The following is an 18,366-nucleotide window of genomic DNA, read 5'->3' on the forward strand; positions in this document are numbered from 1 at the left end:
ACGTTATTTTTTTCATTTTATTTTTTTGTGATCATAATGACTTTGGCACCAGCGATACAAGGGCATCCGTATTAAAGGGGTCTGGTGTTGCTTTATGAGAATCTTTCCGGTTACCGCTGCTGCAACCCCTGTGAAGTTTCAAACGTGTTTTGTTGTCAGTATGACTTTGGCACCAGCGATAGTATTGGTCCATATTAAAGGGGTCCGTTGTTGCTTTCTGAGAATTTTCCGACCACCGCTGCTGCAATCCCTGTGAAGTTTAAAACGTTTTTATTATCATTATAACTTTCCACCAGAGATACGAGGGCATTGGTTCGTATTAAAGGGGCCCGGTGCTGATTTTTGTGGCCACCCGTGCTAAATCCCAGTTAATTTTAGGACATTGTTTGTTGGCATTCCGGCTTTGGAACCAGCTATACGAGGGATTGGTCCTTTATTAGCTTATATTAGTGAATGAAATATAAAACCTAAAGCACGGCACAGCACTCCTTTAAAACGCAAGATACCAACATGTGGGCCACCAGTACCAAAGTGGTAAATGGCACGTAGCAAATTTTTAATGGTTCACGGCACCCGCAATAGCAATAACAAAGTCACGGAAACAGAGTACGGGTGCCCTTTAAAGTGTGCTACTCCCCTCGTTGTGACAGTCCCGTAAAAGTGACAAATAATGGATTTAATAACGCTTCGCCCTGATCGTCGAAAATGGAACATAAAACCTTAAAGCACAGCACATCACCACTTTAAAATTCACGATACTAACACGTACGCCACCAGCGGCAAAGTGGCAAATGACACGCAACAAAATTTACACGGTTCACGGCACCCGCAATAGCAATAACGAAGTCACAGAAACGGAGTACGGGTGTCCTTTAAAGTGTGCTACACCCCTCGTTGTAGGTCTCTTAAAAGTGACAACTAACGAATTTAATCGTGCTTCGCTGCGATCCTTGTGAATGATATACAAAACCCTAAAGCACCAGCACATCACCCCTTTAAAATGCACGATATCAACATGTGGGCCACCAGTACCAAGGTGGTAAATGGCAGGCAGCAAATTTTGCATGGTTCACGGCTCCCGCAATAGCAATAACAAAGTCACGGAAATGGAGTACGGGTGCCCTTTAAAGTGTGCTATTCCCCTCGTTGTAAGTCTCTTAAAGGTGACAGCTAACGGATTTCATTGTGCTTCGCTGCGATCGTAGTGAATGAAATATAAAACCATAAAGCACAGCACGTATCACCCCTTTAAATACACGATACTAACATGTAGGCCACCAGTGGCAAAGTGGTAAATGGCACGTAGCAAATTTTACACGGTTCACAGCACCCGCAATAGCAATAACAAATTCACGAAAAGGGAGTACGGGTGCCCTTTAAAGTCTGCTATTCCCCTCGTTGTGACAGTCCCGTAAAAGTGACAAATAACGAATTTAATAACGCTTCGCTCTGATAGTCGGAAATGGAATATAAAACCCTGAAGCTCATTACCCCTTTAAACTGCACTATTCGCCCCGACATCGAACGGCGTCGGCGCGCTGCGGAGAAACGATGAACCACCGTAGTGTGGGTAGCTTCCTCGCGTCGTCTGCTTTTACACATTTTTTTCCCGCGTTCAGTGCAGTAGGTGGAGCATTCGGAAACCGAACAGTATCGTACCATCGCGGCACAAGTGATCTTCCGGTGAATATACACAAGAATTACGGAAAAGAACCATCAATCATCAATTCCAAACATCGGACGGCGTGTTATCCACACTAGAAAGGTGACGGTGTCGCCCCCAATAGGTTGATCTCGCAGCGAATAACAACGTGTGGGCCACCGGTATCAAAGTGGTAATAGGGTGAGGGACGCTCATGAGGCCCCTCATGGGTGAGTTCGCTATGCGGCGGACACAACAGAAGCCCTCGCTGGAATTCAACTTCAAAACCCATCACCGACTTTAACTTCAAAACCCATTGCCGACCTCAGTACCTATCATCGGAATTCAACTTCAAGATCCATCACCGACCTCAGACCCGATCATAGGAATTCAACTTCAGAAGCGTGATGGGCTCTGAAGTTGAAGTCAATGTGGTGGGTTTTGAAGTTGAGTGAGGGGTTGTGATGTGATGGGTTCTGAAGTTGAAGTTGAATGAGCGGCTGTGACGTGATGGGTTTGAAGTTGAAGTTGAATGAGGGGCTGTGATGTGATGGATTCTGAAGTTGAATGAGGGGTTGTGATGTGATGGGGTCTGAAGTTGAAGTTGAATGAGGGGTTATGATGTGATGGGCTCTGAAGTTGAAGTTGAATGATGGGCTCTGCGGAAATCCGATCATGATATGATGTTGGATGAATTCTTAGGAAAATGCCGACCAATGCCCCAAGGTGGCTTCAGGTTCACTTCTCGATTAGCCACAACTGTCGGCGTCAACCAGAGAGAGTGCAGACCCAAAACGATCCCCGATTCCAAAGGTCTGCTTCCGATTTTCTGTGGATCCAAGAACTTGATCAGCTGCCAGCCGAAGTCAAAATTCATGTTGAACACTTTCTTGAAGTCGGTCCAGGAAACGAAGGCAGTTCTGCAGACCAGGAACACGTGGAACAGTGTTTCATCTTCCCCACACAAGTCACACTTGACATGGTATTGCGAAGAGGTATTGCAAAGTCCTCAAGCTCACCAGATGACAAGATAAACAGAGGAGGCATGGTGGTCGATCCCTGAAAGCGGTGAAATTTGCTCTAGAGTGCTTTGTGTCCGTGCACAATGTAAATCCTAAAAGCGATAAAACCCCAGTGCAGGGGACACAGAGAGACAAAACAGACGAAGCACTGACTGACAAAACTGACTCCTTCGTCTGTTTTGTCTCTCTGTGTCCCCTGCACTGGGGCTTTATCGCTCTTAGGATGTACCACCAAACAGCCCGGTTTTTATCGCTTTTAACACAATGTAAATATTGTAAAATTGTAAATAAAGTTTTTCTTACGGGGAAAAAAAAAAGTGCCTCGGTAGCTCAGTCGGTAACGTGCTGCCTTGCTGAGCTCAACATCGCGGGTTCGATCCCGTCCGAGTACGGTAGCAATGTGGGGGAGGTGAACATTATTTCCAGCTCCGTGTGTCGGAGATTTGCGGCGTACGTCAAAACACCCCAGGTGGTCGAAATTATTCGCCCAGAAGAAATTATCCGCAGTCATAACCTGCGGCGCGTGCAGCATGTCGCCACACTAGGCTGACACACCTTACGTGTAAATCTAGTCCAATAGGTCACCGGCACTTTCTAAGGGCGTTTATGTTTAATCGCCCGGAGGCGCTCGGAGCGGATATGTCGTCACAGATCTGGCTAGAGAGCGTATGAGAATTGGCTCAGATCCGCCCGCTTTGTGTTTGGATATTCGCTCAGAGTCACCTCCGAGGCAGCTCGCTTCGCTCGGAGCTTGGAGGGCGAGCTCGCAGACCCTTCCCACAATTCCTGAGCTAGAAGATGGCGGCTATTTTGAAATTTTGAGATTGCTTTCATCCAGACAATCTAGACCGCCGTACCACACGAACCAGTTGTGGAATTAGTGCTTGAAAATGCAAAACTCTCTGACAGATGTCGAGAAACTTTATGTGACACAGGCTTTGATGCAGAGTTTGCAGCCAGCGTCGTGATGGACGAACGCGCGAGTGGCCCAGCGTGAACGGCAAGCAAATCGGTCGTCGTCGTCGTCTTCCACACACTACGTGCAACATGGAATGAAACATGAAATGATGTACAAAAAGAAAAAAGAAGGAATACAAAATCAGAAAAACTGACAGAAGCGAAACCTTCAAGCCACTAAGGCATAAACGGTGCCCTACGACGAACACCAACGGAAGCGGACGACACAGCAATAGATACTGCGCAAGCGCAAAGCCGTTATCGCTCGGTCGCGTATGGAATTTAATTTTCTCCTCACTTTACACCCGACCGATCGATTTCCGGTTCGGTAACGCACTTCCGCTCAGCTCGGGCTCTGCTCCGAGCGAATAAACATAAACGCCCTAAGAATCATGGGAAAAGGGTCGACTTCCGTGTATAAACTAGCAGACAACGCACGCTATGGGTGCTGGAGGCAGATGTGCCTGGCTCTAGAAACATCTTTTGAAGACGGTAAAGCGCGACTGTCAGAACCTGACTAATAGACTGTGTTTTTCTGTGTGTGAACATAAACTAATTTGCCGACGGTAAGCACGCACGTAATGTAACATTGAGTATAACGGTTGCAACAAGCAATACCTGGCATTGTAGTCCTGAAGGGAATAGTCAGCCCTTCACAACGGCGCAACAGCCACTGAAGCGACTAAGAAGATTTTAAACACGCAGCGATCACAAAGCACCTTGCCTATCGGAACCTGTGAGGCGCTTGACACGGAAGAGAGGACACTGACGTCATTTCCGCACGAAATTACCGGTGACCTGGCGAGTACGGAGGCCTACTGATTATGTTAAGATCTCGCCCAGGGTTCACGCTGGATTTTTCGGGGACTTAGGCAGCCTTCACACGGGCCAACTCGGACCAACTATAACGAACATCTTGCGACAAACTTCGAGACGGTGCCGTCTGCATGTTCGCACTAACCAACTCGGCGGCTCCGCCCACAAACAACCTTTACGTCAGCTTATTTCGCAAAGAGAGCAACATTCTCTTAAAAAAATGCCTGTTGGATGGTCTGGAATTCGTTAAAAAATTCTCAGTTGCGCCAAGTAGTCACACGAACGAACTGGCATCGCCATCGGAAGTGGACCTCCGGCAGTTTGGTCTATGTGGTCTACGTATGCGGTCATGTGGCAATGCTACTCTCGCTGATTGGTCGATGTACGAGCAACTTGTTTTCGCTCGGCTACGGGTTCCCACCAACTCGAACTCGAGTTGGTAATTGGTTGGTGTGTCGGCCGATTGCCACCAACTCCAAACAACTTGGTGCAGAAAGTTGGCCGGTGCGAACGCTGCCTTAGTGAAGTACACCACGGCGCTCGTGGCCTCCTAGAGTTTCTTTTTGGCATTCGTTTCTTTTCCGTGCTCACCCACACACGACCTTGTTCCGAGTGTGTTGCTCCACACCTGAAGGTATACGCAGATTTAATGCGTGGGGGGGGGGGGGGGGATATATCGGCGTGGCCTGTTCAACGCCTTTACAGTGTGTACAGTGTCGCGCCCAGCGCATGGCGGTCGGCACGACGTTTCTCACGCTTTTGATTAAGACACCGTGGTGTCCCTTTTGCGGGTATCGGTAGGCAGCTATCCAACTAGTGATACTTGTAGGGCGTGACATATGTAGGACACTGGACATACTAGCGTATGATACTATAGTCAATTTTACTCGCCGGTAACAATTTACATTCGGTAGCAGGATCGCAAGAACAATGCAGGTATGTACAGAAAAAGAAAAGAAATAGATTTCTCTATTTCTTTTCTTTTTCTGTACATTTTCATAAAAGAAAGAAAGTGTACAGAGTACGAGCCACAACTACTTGCCGTCCTTGTCTGGCTTTACACTTGAGAAGGGTTAAGGATTGTGCTGGTATTGAGACATCTGAGCTGAGAGCGCAAGAAACACGGACGAAGAACGGAGAAACAGAAACTGTCTGTTTCTCCGTTCTTCGTCCGTGTTTCTTGCGCTCTCAGCTCAGATGGCTTTACACCTTGGGATTCCGGAACCTAGCGTGGGGAACGAGTTTGTTGACTTCTCTCGAAGCCTTCTGCTTCGTCTGCCGCTAATTCATATACAGACTGGAAGTTGCCGCAGTCATAAACATGGTTAATTTCGCGTCGGTACCAGCCGAGGAACCCCTGAATGCAGAATTCACAATAGCTAAACTCGAGACAGTCATTCATACTTACAGGCGTTATTCAGCGCCACAGGTGCAGATGGCATAACTTATGAATCCATTAGAAATTTGGGTTCGAAAGCCAGAACTGTCCTTGTGGAGTCGGTAAACTGATTATGGATCAACGGGATAGTCCCTAGATCAATGCTCTTCGTTATCTCTGTGGGACATGGTGGGGAGCCACATGTCGCTCTATATGTTTGGCCTTCACTCGTCTCTAGTCCGACAAATGTTGGCACACCACTTGTCAGTCCTATACACGGTCTATGTGCAACATCCGAAACTTCTCTACAGCTTAGCCAGACAAGGAGCGCGAAGATTCATTAGAGTACCAACAACTACACCGAACCTGCTGGTTTTGGCTTAAGCACGGGGGCCGACCGTACAGACACTTCGCGTAATCATTTCGACGTTACACTCGTCTAGAAATACGTCACAAGACACATCCTCTAACACAGGGGTCGGGTACCTTTGCAAATCTAAGGGCCACATGTCACCCCCCCCCTCCCCCTCCCCCTCGTCGATTTTTTCCAGGGGCCGCAGAACATATCTGAAACCGTTTCAAAGTAAGAGCTGAAAATTCCTTTAACTATTACTTTTTAAGCGTAATGTACTGAAAGCTCGCATTTTCCGTGGCTTGTTGTATTCACAAAGTTATGGTAAGACAGTACAACAAACAGCTTTTGTTCGCTTTATTAAGAGCGCGAAAGGCAACGCAGAGCGCGCGCTTTTGCCTGAGGAATTCGCTCGCCGTGCCGCGCACTCTGCCAAGTCAGCCCAGTCTTCGATAACCTCTCCTCAAGCCCATAACCAATGGCAACTCCGAAGCATCGGAATTTTTATCGCGCTCTTGGTCTGCGCTGGGCCGCCACAGCAGCGCAACTGGGCCGCAAGCGGCCCGCGGGTTCCCGACCCCTGCTCTAACACATGCAATTGATCGCCTATTCCATTCAGGTGTCCATAACTACGTAATGCCACTCAGGCGCGAAATCCCACTTCATAGGTCATTCCCAAGCGCGTTGTGGATGGATCCCATGGATCCAGAAACAACCAGTTGTACGCCTTTAATTTTATATCCAAGAAAGGTACTGCATTATACATGGCTAAAACAGCTTACCATAGAATACATTACATAAAAAAATTAGAAAAGAGACTAGGGAGACGACGAAAAACGAACACACACAGACGAAGTCTCAAAATTCGTCGTCTCCCATATAGTCTCGTTGTTCTGTTTTCTTTTCTTTTTTCTTTTTCATTATGTATTCTAGTCGCCAGCCCGCTTGCTTCCTAGCCATTCTTTCGTTACCATAATGGACGACTACAGAGCAGCAAGGCGGATATTTACGCATGCGTCGAGAACCCCAAACAGGTCATCCTGCGCTTTCTACATTGAGCTGTGGTATTCAACATGCCGCTCAATGTTCCACCCCGCATCGGACACTGCAGCAGAATTATATGGGATTCTCAGCTCCACTCGGTGTGTCGCCACTGTATCAGCCATTGAGTCCTGGGTTACCTTAGTGACTCCAAAAGTGGCCTTACATTGCTTTGCACTGCGAAGGAAACCACCATCCTTTCATTTGTGGTACGGCACATCATCACTGCGTACACCGAGGCTCTCGACAAAGGGCACGACATCCGGCTATGGTGAATACCGGGACATGCGGGCACCCACGACAACGAAGTAATTGACCGCCTTGCTTTAGATGTTCACCAGCACGTGCCCACACACTAAACCTATTTTACAGCTGCTATGCGACACGTATTTTAGGTCTTCTACGAAGCCGACTGATAAAAACTGATTGGTTGGACTTGAGGGAACCAACGTCAACTGCTCTACGGGATATATCCCCATCTAACATGTAGAATGACTTAAAGGATGCCCAGCTACTTCACTGGTTCCGGTTGAGCGTTCCCCCTTGGTCACGCGTTCCTACACCGTACCGGTATACGCCCCCACCAGACCGCACCCTATGCAGTGTGCTAGAGGACATCGACGAGCACATACCGCTCAGCTGCGAGAGATACACAACAAGTCGTGAAGTGCTACAGGGTGCATTGTACAGATACTATAACGGACATCTTGACATCAAGAAAGTACTGGGCGACTGGCCAGGTGGTGGTGGTGGTGGTGGTGATAGGGCTTGCCGTTGTCGGCCTCACGTATGTGGAGGCGACTGGCCAGCTGGCTGTATCGACAAGCTGTGCTCCAATCCGTGATCTCCTTCCTCAGGACCCCTGTGGAACACAAATCATTCTAGAAATCTGGTAGCGAAACCCGACACCACGAGAGAATACAGCCGAAATTTTTTCCATATAATTTTCCCTATGTAACACCATGCGGCGACAGAGAATGGCGTAGTTCGTGGGACTCTCGGTCCTTTTGGTATCTGGGAACATGTACTGAATTGGAAAGTGGTACACATGTAAATTTGGTGTCCATTGATTCCTGAGACATTTTCAGGTGGCTTCTGCAACGGGATATGTTCATACTCGCAGTAGAAATAAATAAAAAAAAGACAAGACGTCTTCAAAGAGAGACGCCATTGTGTTTTTTCAGTGTTTCAAATGTCAACAGAAAAAAAAAGTTATTTCGAAATTTGAAGCCTCAGAAGCCACACATCTATGCGTCCTCCAATGAAACCGCCCGCGTTAGAATCTGTCGGCTGGCTGCCTAGGTAAAACCACAGTCATGCTCTACAGAAAATGTACGGGAACGGAGAGCTGGTATGCCCGCTGGAGTATATAGGCGGCCCAACGTATAGAGTTGTGCCAACTTCATGCCTTTCTTCTTTTTTCAAATCAAATCAATCTAGGTTTTGACAGCACGGAGTAGGTGTCAAGCAAGCATAGAATAAAAAATCACGACATCTCAATCTAGAAATGTTGATGCAGAAGAGAGTGAGAGACTTGTAGGAGCGTGTTCTGCCGACGGCATCAGACAAAGCAAACGCGTGGGCAGGTGCACGGCAACTGAACTAACCGCCGGTGCCGCTCGGTTTTATTGAACGTGTGCACGATGACCGTATCGATGTGACGCATCAGTGCTGCTACAGTTGTCTCCCCCCCCCCCCCCCTGGAGACTGTCAGGAGCGGAGCGGACGACAGACAAACGGTTTGGCCTAAGAGACGGTGAGTGCGGAGCGGCTCGACGACAGGCGGGAGGCTCGACGACGAAGGAGAGTAAGCGTCGACATCCAAAAAAGCATGCTGCACCCGGTCCAAGGAGATGACGTTCTTGCGACCGGCGCAATCGATGGTGATCGTCTAGTCAGTGCGGGACAAAACGGGCTAGGGGTCAACATAGTGCGGGGAGAGGGGCTTGCGGATAGAGTCGTGGCGCGTGCAGGTGGGGAGGTCCTGGTGGACGAAGATGCTGAAGCAAGGCAGGCGGCGTGGGGGAGGTGGGGTGGGGGCGGACCTCTGGAAGTACAGGCGCAGGTCCTGAACGTAGTCGGCGGGAGAAACAGTGGCGGAAGGATCATGGGAAGCGAGAAGTCGCCGGGAAGGCGCAGTGTGGAGCCGAAGACCAAGTCGGCAGCGGAACAGGCCATGTCCTGCTTGAGGGCCGAGTGGATGCCCAACAGAACCAGGGGAAGGTTGTCGACCCAGGTAATCCGGGGTCGCGCTCAACGAGGCCATTTGAGGCTGGGTGGTAGGCCGACGTACGCATATGGTGAACGCCCAGTAGATGCGTAAGTCGCCGGAAAAGGGCACTCTGGAATTGTCCGCCCTGGTCGGTGGTGAGACGGGCGGCGCAGCCAAAGCGCGCGATCCAGGTCGCAACAAGGGCGTGAGCGACGGTGTCGGCGGTTGCATCGGGCAGAGGTACCGCATCCGGTCAGCTAGTATAGCGGTCGATGATGGTGAGGAGGTAAAGCTGGCCCCAGCAAGGAGGTAGCGGACCAACAAGGTCGATATGCTAACGCTGGACGCGGAAATCAGGCAGCGGAAACTGATGGACGGGGGTCTTCGTGTGACGGCCGATCTTCGCCCGTTGGCAGGAGCAGAGGCTCGCGTCCAGCGCCGCACATCTGCGTTCATGCATTGCCACACATAGCGGGACGAGAAAATCCGTTTCGTGGCCCGTATGTTAGGGTGGTTGACATTGTGCAGGGGTTGGAATGCCGCGAAACGTAGTGCGCGCGCGGGGACCGACCGGTGACGTCGCAGACGAAAACAGGAAAGGAATCTTCCGCAGGCGAAGAGAGTGCTTCGACGGCTGGTCGGAAAGGGGCTGACGAAGCTCGTCGTCGTCGGTCTGCTCTCGAGCTAACGTGTCGAATGTGAGGATGGCCGAACAAGTGGCAGGCTCGATGCGTGACAGACCATCCGCTTTGGCGTTGTTTTCGCCATGGACAAAGCGAATATCCGTCGTGTACTCAGAGAAAAATGAGAGACGGCGGACATCTGTGGCGGAGTAGGTGCTTCGGTTGAAAACGAAGGCGAAGGTCAAAGGCTTGTGATCGGTGAGAACATGGAATTGTCAGCCCTCGAGGTAAGGCTGGAAATTCTTGATGGAGGCGTAAATGGCCAAGAGCTCCCGACTGAAGGTGCTGTACTTCTCTTCGGATGGCTTAAGGTGCTGGGAGAAGAAAGCAAGCGGGGCCCATCCGATGACAGAGTCCTGTTGGACCACGGTACCCAAGGCGTAACGGGAGGCATCGACCACAAGGTGCGTATGCCGATGGGGGGGGGGGGGATGCATAAGCATGGTAGCTTCGGTGAGGGCAGATTTGGCCTTGTGGAAAACGTCTATAGTCTCGGAGCTGGTGGTGAGGGGTGTGTCAGCCTTCGTTTGCGCGCGCAGCAAATCCGTGAGAGGTCTGAGCAGGGCGACGCAGTGCGGAATGAATCGGCGGTGAAAGTTTATGAGGCATGAGAATTCTCTGAGCTTGCGCAGCGAAGATAGTACGGGAAGTCTTGCACAGCCCGAACTTTGGAGGGAAGCCAAAAATGCATTTGCCTGGGTTGATCACGGGGTCGTGCTCGTAAAGACGCTGAAAGAGTTGGCGCAGGTGAAAGTCGTACTCTTGGGGATTCTTGCTTCCGAAGCAGGTCATCGAAGTAGGCAAAGACGAAGGAGAGACCTCGTATTACTTCATTAAGAAATCGCTGGACGGTCCGCGGCGCGTTCCGGAGGCCGAAGTACATGCGTACGAATTCGAACAAGCCAAAGGGTGTCGTAATGGCGGTCTTCGCTGTGTCTTCGGGTGCTACAGGGATCTGATGATACGCCTTAACAAGGTCATAGGTAAAGTCATAGATGTGGGGTAAAGAATATTGTTCCATGACGGTGTGGGCGTTAAGGGCTCTGTAGTCGTCGTAAGGGCGCCAGTCGCCGGGATCCTTTATAGGTATGATATGTAAGGGCGAAGACCATTGACTTGATGAAGGCCGAATGAAACCAAGCTGAAGCATATGGGCGAACTCCCTGCGGGCAGTCTGGAGACGGTCGCCAAAAGTAGCCGCGGTCATGATGCAACGGGCGGTCCGGTGGTTTCAATGGGGTGCACCGCACCATGTTTGGGGGAAGCTTGCAAGTTGCAAGGCTTGGTGATGGCAGGAAAGTCGGCGATGACGGCAGCGTGTGGGGATGCAGGAAGCACGGTCCGAATTCCAGTACTCATCTGCCGCGCGGGCGAGCCAGAAACCGTGAGTGTGGTTGTAGCGTCGACAAGCTTCTTGCGGGAAAGTCTGATGTCGAGGCTGAAGTGTTGTAAAAAATCCGCCCCAAGGATGGTGTAAGGAACAGGAATGAGGCGAATCTTTTCCCCTACGGCGCCGATGGTCTGGTTGTCCCCGCTGTCGTCGGTTTGAGAACAAGCCTGCTCTCCCGTAGCAGGAAGCGAAGGGACGTCCATCGGAACAGTGACTGAAATGTCCGGGACACCAAATGTGGGAGCGTGTTCTGACGACGGAACCATACAAAGCAAACGCGTGGGCAGGGGCACGGCAACTGAACTAGCCGCCCGTGCCGCTCGGTTGAACGTTATACATGGGGTGCGTTTTCTTATTCAACTCTGGCAACTCCGAGTTACTCTCAGCCGGCGAAAAATAGCCAGAGCAGCCAGATTAGCGGAAATGACGTCATAACTCTGCGGCGAAAATTAGCAAGAGTAGCCAGGGAGTGACAATTATACTCTACTCTGCTCTGAAGAAGGGTAGCCGTCGTTCTGACGTCACACACAAGCTGCTACCAACCGTCCTGTTGTTACCGTCCTGTTGACAGACAATATGGGTGGTGTCCAATTTCGAAATGTAGGACTGGTTAAAAACTGTCGAGCATTTTCAAAATCTGCTGGAGTGCACGCATCTGCTTTAAGTTGTTAAACAGAGTGTCTGCCAGCACTTCCACATCGTCTCGCCCGTCAGGCCCACTGGTCAGGCCAGTCCGCCATTTTGAGCGCAGAGTAACTCTAGCCGTTCGAAAATTACGGTGAAAAGTGACTACTCTGGAGTCACGTGATGATAAAGGCTCTGACGTCGTTAGCCAACTCCTGGCTACTCGGGTTGAATAAGAAAACGCACCCATGATGACCGTAGCGATGTGACGCATCAGTGCTGCTACGGACGCAAAAGATAATAACTTCTTCTACTACTAACACTTCGACTAACGGTTGACGACCGTGCCATAACTTTATTTATTTTTCCGTGGGCAACTATCTGGTGGTATAATATTGAAGCTGACGATGGTGTTAATATAAAAGAGTGCGCAAGGAGATATATAGTGTTATTGTTTTAATCGACAAGTCATTTGAGATACCCATGTCTGAATTCAAATGGATTCAGCAAACAGAGGACATTGTCGTTGTTTTTTTTTTTTTTTTTATAAAACGCCGGCATGCGGAGTGATAAAATGCTGCGGATAGAAATCGATGCACGTTGACGGTCGACAAAACGTGTGAAAAGGCTGAAAGTCCGTACTGGCGCCATGCAGTTGGAAGCGAGCTATATCGACAACATTAGTCGGTCAATGAAAAAGCCTTCCCTCGTCACCTAACGACAAAATGAGCACCCGGTCCTTTTGTTTATCATTTGCCTTTTGAGTAGCCTTTATTACAGCATCTTTGCTTTATAGTAACAGCTACCGCGCACCTCCTGTCGCGTGTACAGCTTTCACACTTTGTTGGGCTTGTGTTCTACTTCCCCGCTATAAAAAGGGGCGACAAAATGTAAGAAGCAGCAATTCCTGCGGACACAGTAGTAATGTACGCGAACAGCCCCCCAACAGCGAGCATCTGACGCTTCATTACACTATCGCTATTGTCATTATAATGTGAGCGTTTCCTCTTCAGCTTTTTTAGCTGTTCTCGTTGCAGGGGTGCAGCCGCTTTCTCCCTACGGAGGGCGCACGTGTCGTTGACAGAGAGCTGCTGTTTAGATTCCACTAATCTGGATTATCGTGTAAAACCGGGAGATATATCTCAACTCCCTGAACGGAGGGCATTTTGCGGGGGATTCATTTGCCCCGGAAGGAGATATCGGTGACGTGCGCAACATAAGACACTCGAAAGGAAATATGGAAATAGCGTGGCTTTCCGGTGATGAGCAGACGGGGCGAATGACAGTCCCCTTTATCTGCTGCGGTTCTGCAGGGCGTGCCACTAATGATACTCTGTCGTATCTGCAATCGAGGGTCCAAACTGCCCCACAAAGCTAATGGGTCCATGGTATATCCACTCGTGGTGGCAGCGTGCACTGTTTTGAAGTTAGTGTCGAAACTGTACGCAACTTGTGGACGCTATGAAGGTGAACATACGCGCACACATTCAACATAATGAAGACAATGAGTTGAGGCCCTTATTTAAAAAAATGAAAGCCAGTTCGTGGAGTATAGAAATGGGAAATAGTGTACATTGGACAGATGTCTCAGCGGGTCTCTACAGTATGGGTTAAAGAGACAGAAGTCAGAGAGACAAGAGGTGGGTTAATGGGTTTAGATAGCAAGACTACCAGTTTCGTATTCCTCGTAGGATGGCGACTGCACTCTGATAGAAAACAGATGAAGAGTTTCACTTCTTGTCGCGCAGTGCTTTGCTTCTCAGAGTTTTTTTTTTTTTTTTAAAGCTTTTCGGTCTCTGTCGGTTTATCTGCAGCAGTTACTCTGACAGTCTTACACTTTACTCTTAGACTCTTTCAGACAGTCTACATGCTGGAACTTTATATTTCAACTGCAGTACTCTTGAATTTGCATCATGCAAAGTGAAAAATTACTTTACGGAAGCCATCACTATCTTTCTATTTCCTCTTCGCCTTACACATACTTGTCTACGTCCCTTTTTATACAATCTGCTGTTGTCATCTCGCCTCGACTTCAAAGGATACTCTGCTAGCACTTGCGTGAATGGCTCCGTTTTGAGTGGATATGCAGCGGCAGACAGACACGCTACCATACTTTGGATTGGGTGGACTTTTTCTTTTCTTTTTTTTACCACACAGAACCCCGAAAGCTATCTACTGCACCAGAGATCTAGCGCACCACATGCAGCTAGGAGCGTGTTGCGCGGTGAAGCTTGTGATCGTGACTGACGGTGGAAAAATGTTATTCCTTTCTTGGTGTCTCTTTTACATGCATGGTAACCTGTGGCACTGTGGCGCCAGTATAAGCGTTTCAGGGGGAAAACGTGCATACAGGCATCCTGCATGCACGCTTTCACGACCATTGCCACGTGCGACCTTCGTCCACAATCCGGTAACCACGAACACGGCCGGGCTCCCAGAAGCCAATGCTTCTTGGAGCAGAGAAGAGATGGCGCGACAGTTGCGCCTAGTCAATGCAAGGGCATATACCTTATGCGCCCGGGGGACTCGGCGTGTTCGCATCCCACAGATACACAGTCACAGTTCAACAAAACAAGCATTTTTCTCTCTCACGTACTTTCATATCTATATCGTCTGACGGTTGGTTCTGAACGTGTTATGCGGTGATGTTCTGTTTTTAGAACCGACAGGCAGATCGCTCGGTGAAGACCCGCCGCCACCATCATCTCTTCTCAGAGGGTAGGCATTAGGCAATGCTCCGTCCACGGTTGCGTACGTGTGTTGGGGGTGGATGTGGCACATAAACCTCCTTTACTTTCACCTCGGTGAGTCAATGGTTCTCACATTCCAGGAACCAGGACCCACCAGATGCGTGATGATGATGATGAAAGCTGAAGAATCCCATTTTGAAATCCACTGCGCTTGGCTGATATCAAATTAATGTCTTGATGTCAAGGCGAACCGTTACGCAGAGTCATATCGTTGTCACTCCTGATTTGTGGAAAGCGCGGGGCGTACACAGTAAATTTTTTTACGCCCTTCCCGGTGTGAAAAGGGTGTACTATGAGGACATACCTGAATTACGCTTATACTACACTCAACTAAGCACCCGTGTTGGTGTAAAAGTGGAGTAATGTACCAATACACCCCGATCACGCTTATGTTACACACCATGCTAAATTTTGGAACACATATCAGTGCAACAGGGGTGTATGCCGCACAATGCTCAAAGCTCCTGTAGTTTTCTTTTTCATTGTGAGAATATTTGCAATATATATATAACTTCCTATGTGTGTGTATAGATAACTTGGTACATACAGGTGGATGCGAAAAGATATAGACCATAAGTAATGGAGAGACTTGGGAAGCTGTATAAGGATTAACAACAATTGCTACTTTTATTGCATTAACAAAATTAAATGGGAATTATGGGAATTACTCGAAACAGATTTACAGTCGTATTGCCAACTGTAGGACATCTGTAGTCAAAATTAGGGGTCGACGTTTTGGCAGTCACCGCTGCCCTCAGCAGGACTAAACTTGAAAATAGGTGACAGGGGCTTGACCCCCTAGCTGGAAGGTTTACTGGCGCGGGTGACATTGAAATTAAAATACATATGTGTATGTAATTAAAGGGCTAATTACTGTGAGTGATTGTGATATTAATATACGAAAAGAAAAAGTAGAAGCAACCAAAGATTATGAACAGTTAGGAGCAAACAAGGGAAGTTCGACAGTAGCAGCCTTCAACTGGGCTTGCAAATGTCGAAGGCAGGCTGGTGTTGAAGTGTCGACTTGGTTAAAGCGGAAGCACTTGGCTTAGCTTGCAAAGCCTTTCTAAGCTCTTGGAGTGCAGAGCTAGCTAAACCCGAAGAGACCACTTCGCGTGGCATAGGGGTTAAGATCATCGCTTTCCACGCCGGTGACACGGGTTCGAATCCTGTCACCGTCTGGGTTTTCCGAAGGCTTTCCCCACGAATGTCAGTTCTGCCTGAAGTCAGCCCAGGACGCACACTACCCCCTCTGTTCCCCACTCCTTCCTACTGTCCTCTCTCCATCTGTCCACGCCTGTACGCCATTCATGGCCACAGTTGCTTCGCGGCGCTAGCACGGAATTAAAAATGCTGTAAGAGTCTAGATAGTTAAGATGTTCATACTTGCAAATGCAGGTTGCACTGCATCAGTGGAACTAGTGTTCCGTGAATTCCGGGAGCAAGCCTTCTTTCTTCGTTTTTTGGGTCAATACACCCAATAAACACCCTTCTTTTGGGTGCAACATGTCACACCCCCGTTACACCCATTATTGAGGTGTAGCATTTACACCCATAAGGGTGTGAGTTATCTAACACTCATTTTACACTCGTAGGGGCGTAAATAAATTTACTGTGTACGCCTCTTTGTGACCATTAACGTAACTGCATAATGTCACAAAAAGGCGTACTTCTCGCGTTTTCAACAAGTCAGATGAGAGAATGATGTCATTTGGGGCTATGGTTGGCTAGGACCGTGGTATGCGGTGAAGTTCTGTTCTGGGAGGTGACCCGGGTTCGAATCTGGGCGCCAGCCGTCTTGGTGTTTCCCTGAGTTTTCTTCAGACGCTTCAAGACAAATGTCGGCATAGTCTCCTGTGAAGTCGGCCCAGGACGCGCGACCCCCCGCGATAGTCGTGTTGCTCCCCGCTTGAGTGGGGCTGATACGGCAAGCAGTTCCATCCAAGTTCCCCCTTCTGTCGCCCCCCCCCCCCAAAAGTAGTTCCCCCCTCTGTTTTTACAATGTACGCTTCCCATTTTCAAAAAAATGAGCAGAGAGAACGCGTGAAATTGAATGCGATGTAGCGTACAGCAGTCTTTATAGTACCGTACGGCATTGCCCGCTACGCATAGTACATGATCCCTTCCTTCACTACTGCCGTGGAATACAGACCTTTAGAGTCCTCTATTCTGTACTAGCGTACGCTCACAATGTTTCCAACCTCTCGCGTTTTGAACTCCAGATGGCTACACTAACAATGATAGTGTGTCCTAACAAAGTCCTCGAGTCTTTCTTTCTGTACGTCTTTATATGGAAAAGAGATTGAGTAGAATGCAGCATGGGCTGCCATGAAGTTGGCAATCCCATGAGTCAACATCATTGCATAGATTGCCGGGCAAACATTCCACCCTCGCTGGCAGGGATTCACGTTCACTGGTGTCGGGGGATAATGCGGAATTATGAAGGCATAAATTTCGATACCCTTCTCGTAGGCCCCTTTACCAACGAGGGGCGATTTGTAATCCGTCTTGCGCTCTTGGCGGTCTTACAGAAATATTTGAATGTACATTAATATTTCGAGCGGTCCCCATGGAGAGACATAAGTCTGTTTATAAGGCTCGCGTAAATGTTCCATCAAGTTAGCATACGTAGCGGCATTTTGATAAACAAGTTCCGATTTCATCGCAGGTGATTGATGCCTGTGGTGGCCGGTGAAGCGTGATGCCAGGCCTCACGAAACATATTGAAGTGATATAGGCGCAATGCTGCCGCCTAAATTTGCAACGTCTAGGCTATGTACACGGTGTCCCGAGAAACCCGTCAAAAATAATAACTATTTGACATATGAACGAGTGGTCAAAGGTGTTTAATTTTGCTATATTTTTCCCATTCACTGAACAGGTTTTCATCCCGTGATCCGCTGTGGCATCGATAATTCTTGAGAACGGAACCAGAGATCTTGTTCAGCCAAAGGCCCCTTCACCTACCGATTCACCGCATATGTCGCACGGACAACTGTCCTTCTTGCGACATGTCTGAGTCGGCGGAACTGAGTATAGGGTGACGCAAATGGTCGACCTTGCAACAGTCGAATGTGCCACGGTAAGATTCCTATAGAACCACTTCCGGTAGCCGGCAACGAGCGAAAATAATTGGCATTGCTGATTGCGGAAATAATTATCAACTGTGGATTCATCGGTGGCGACTAGCTTTCGGTTTCCCCGCCTGTGGAGGCGTGGGTTGCTTCCAGGCAGTCAGGGCAGGACTCCACGCACACATCATCCGTGAGCAGCCATTGTACAAACTTGTGGAGTTCCCTCGTAGCTTTCTAGCATCTACCGGTCTCTTTCATCATAATCAAGGTGTGTGGCAAATCGAGTTGTAGTAAGCACACTATGACAGCGGCTCTTCCGGATTTCCAGGATTGTTAGCATTCTATGGCATGCACAAAAAGCAATCTCCTCTTGGGAGCGTTGTTATCCGGTATGTAAGATAGAGTTTCTGTCGGTGTAAAGGAGG

Source organism: Ornithodoros turicata, chromosome 1 (assembly GCF_037126465.1).
Source record: "Ornithodoros turicata isolate Travis chromosome 1, ASM3712646v1, whole genome shotgun sequence".
In the NCBI taxonomy this organism is placed as follows: Eukaryota; Metazoa; Arthropoda; class Arachnida; order Ixodida; family Argasidae; genus Ornithodoros; species Ornithodoros turicata.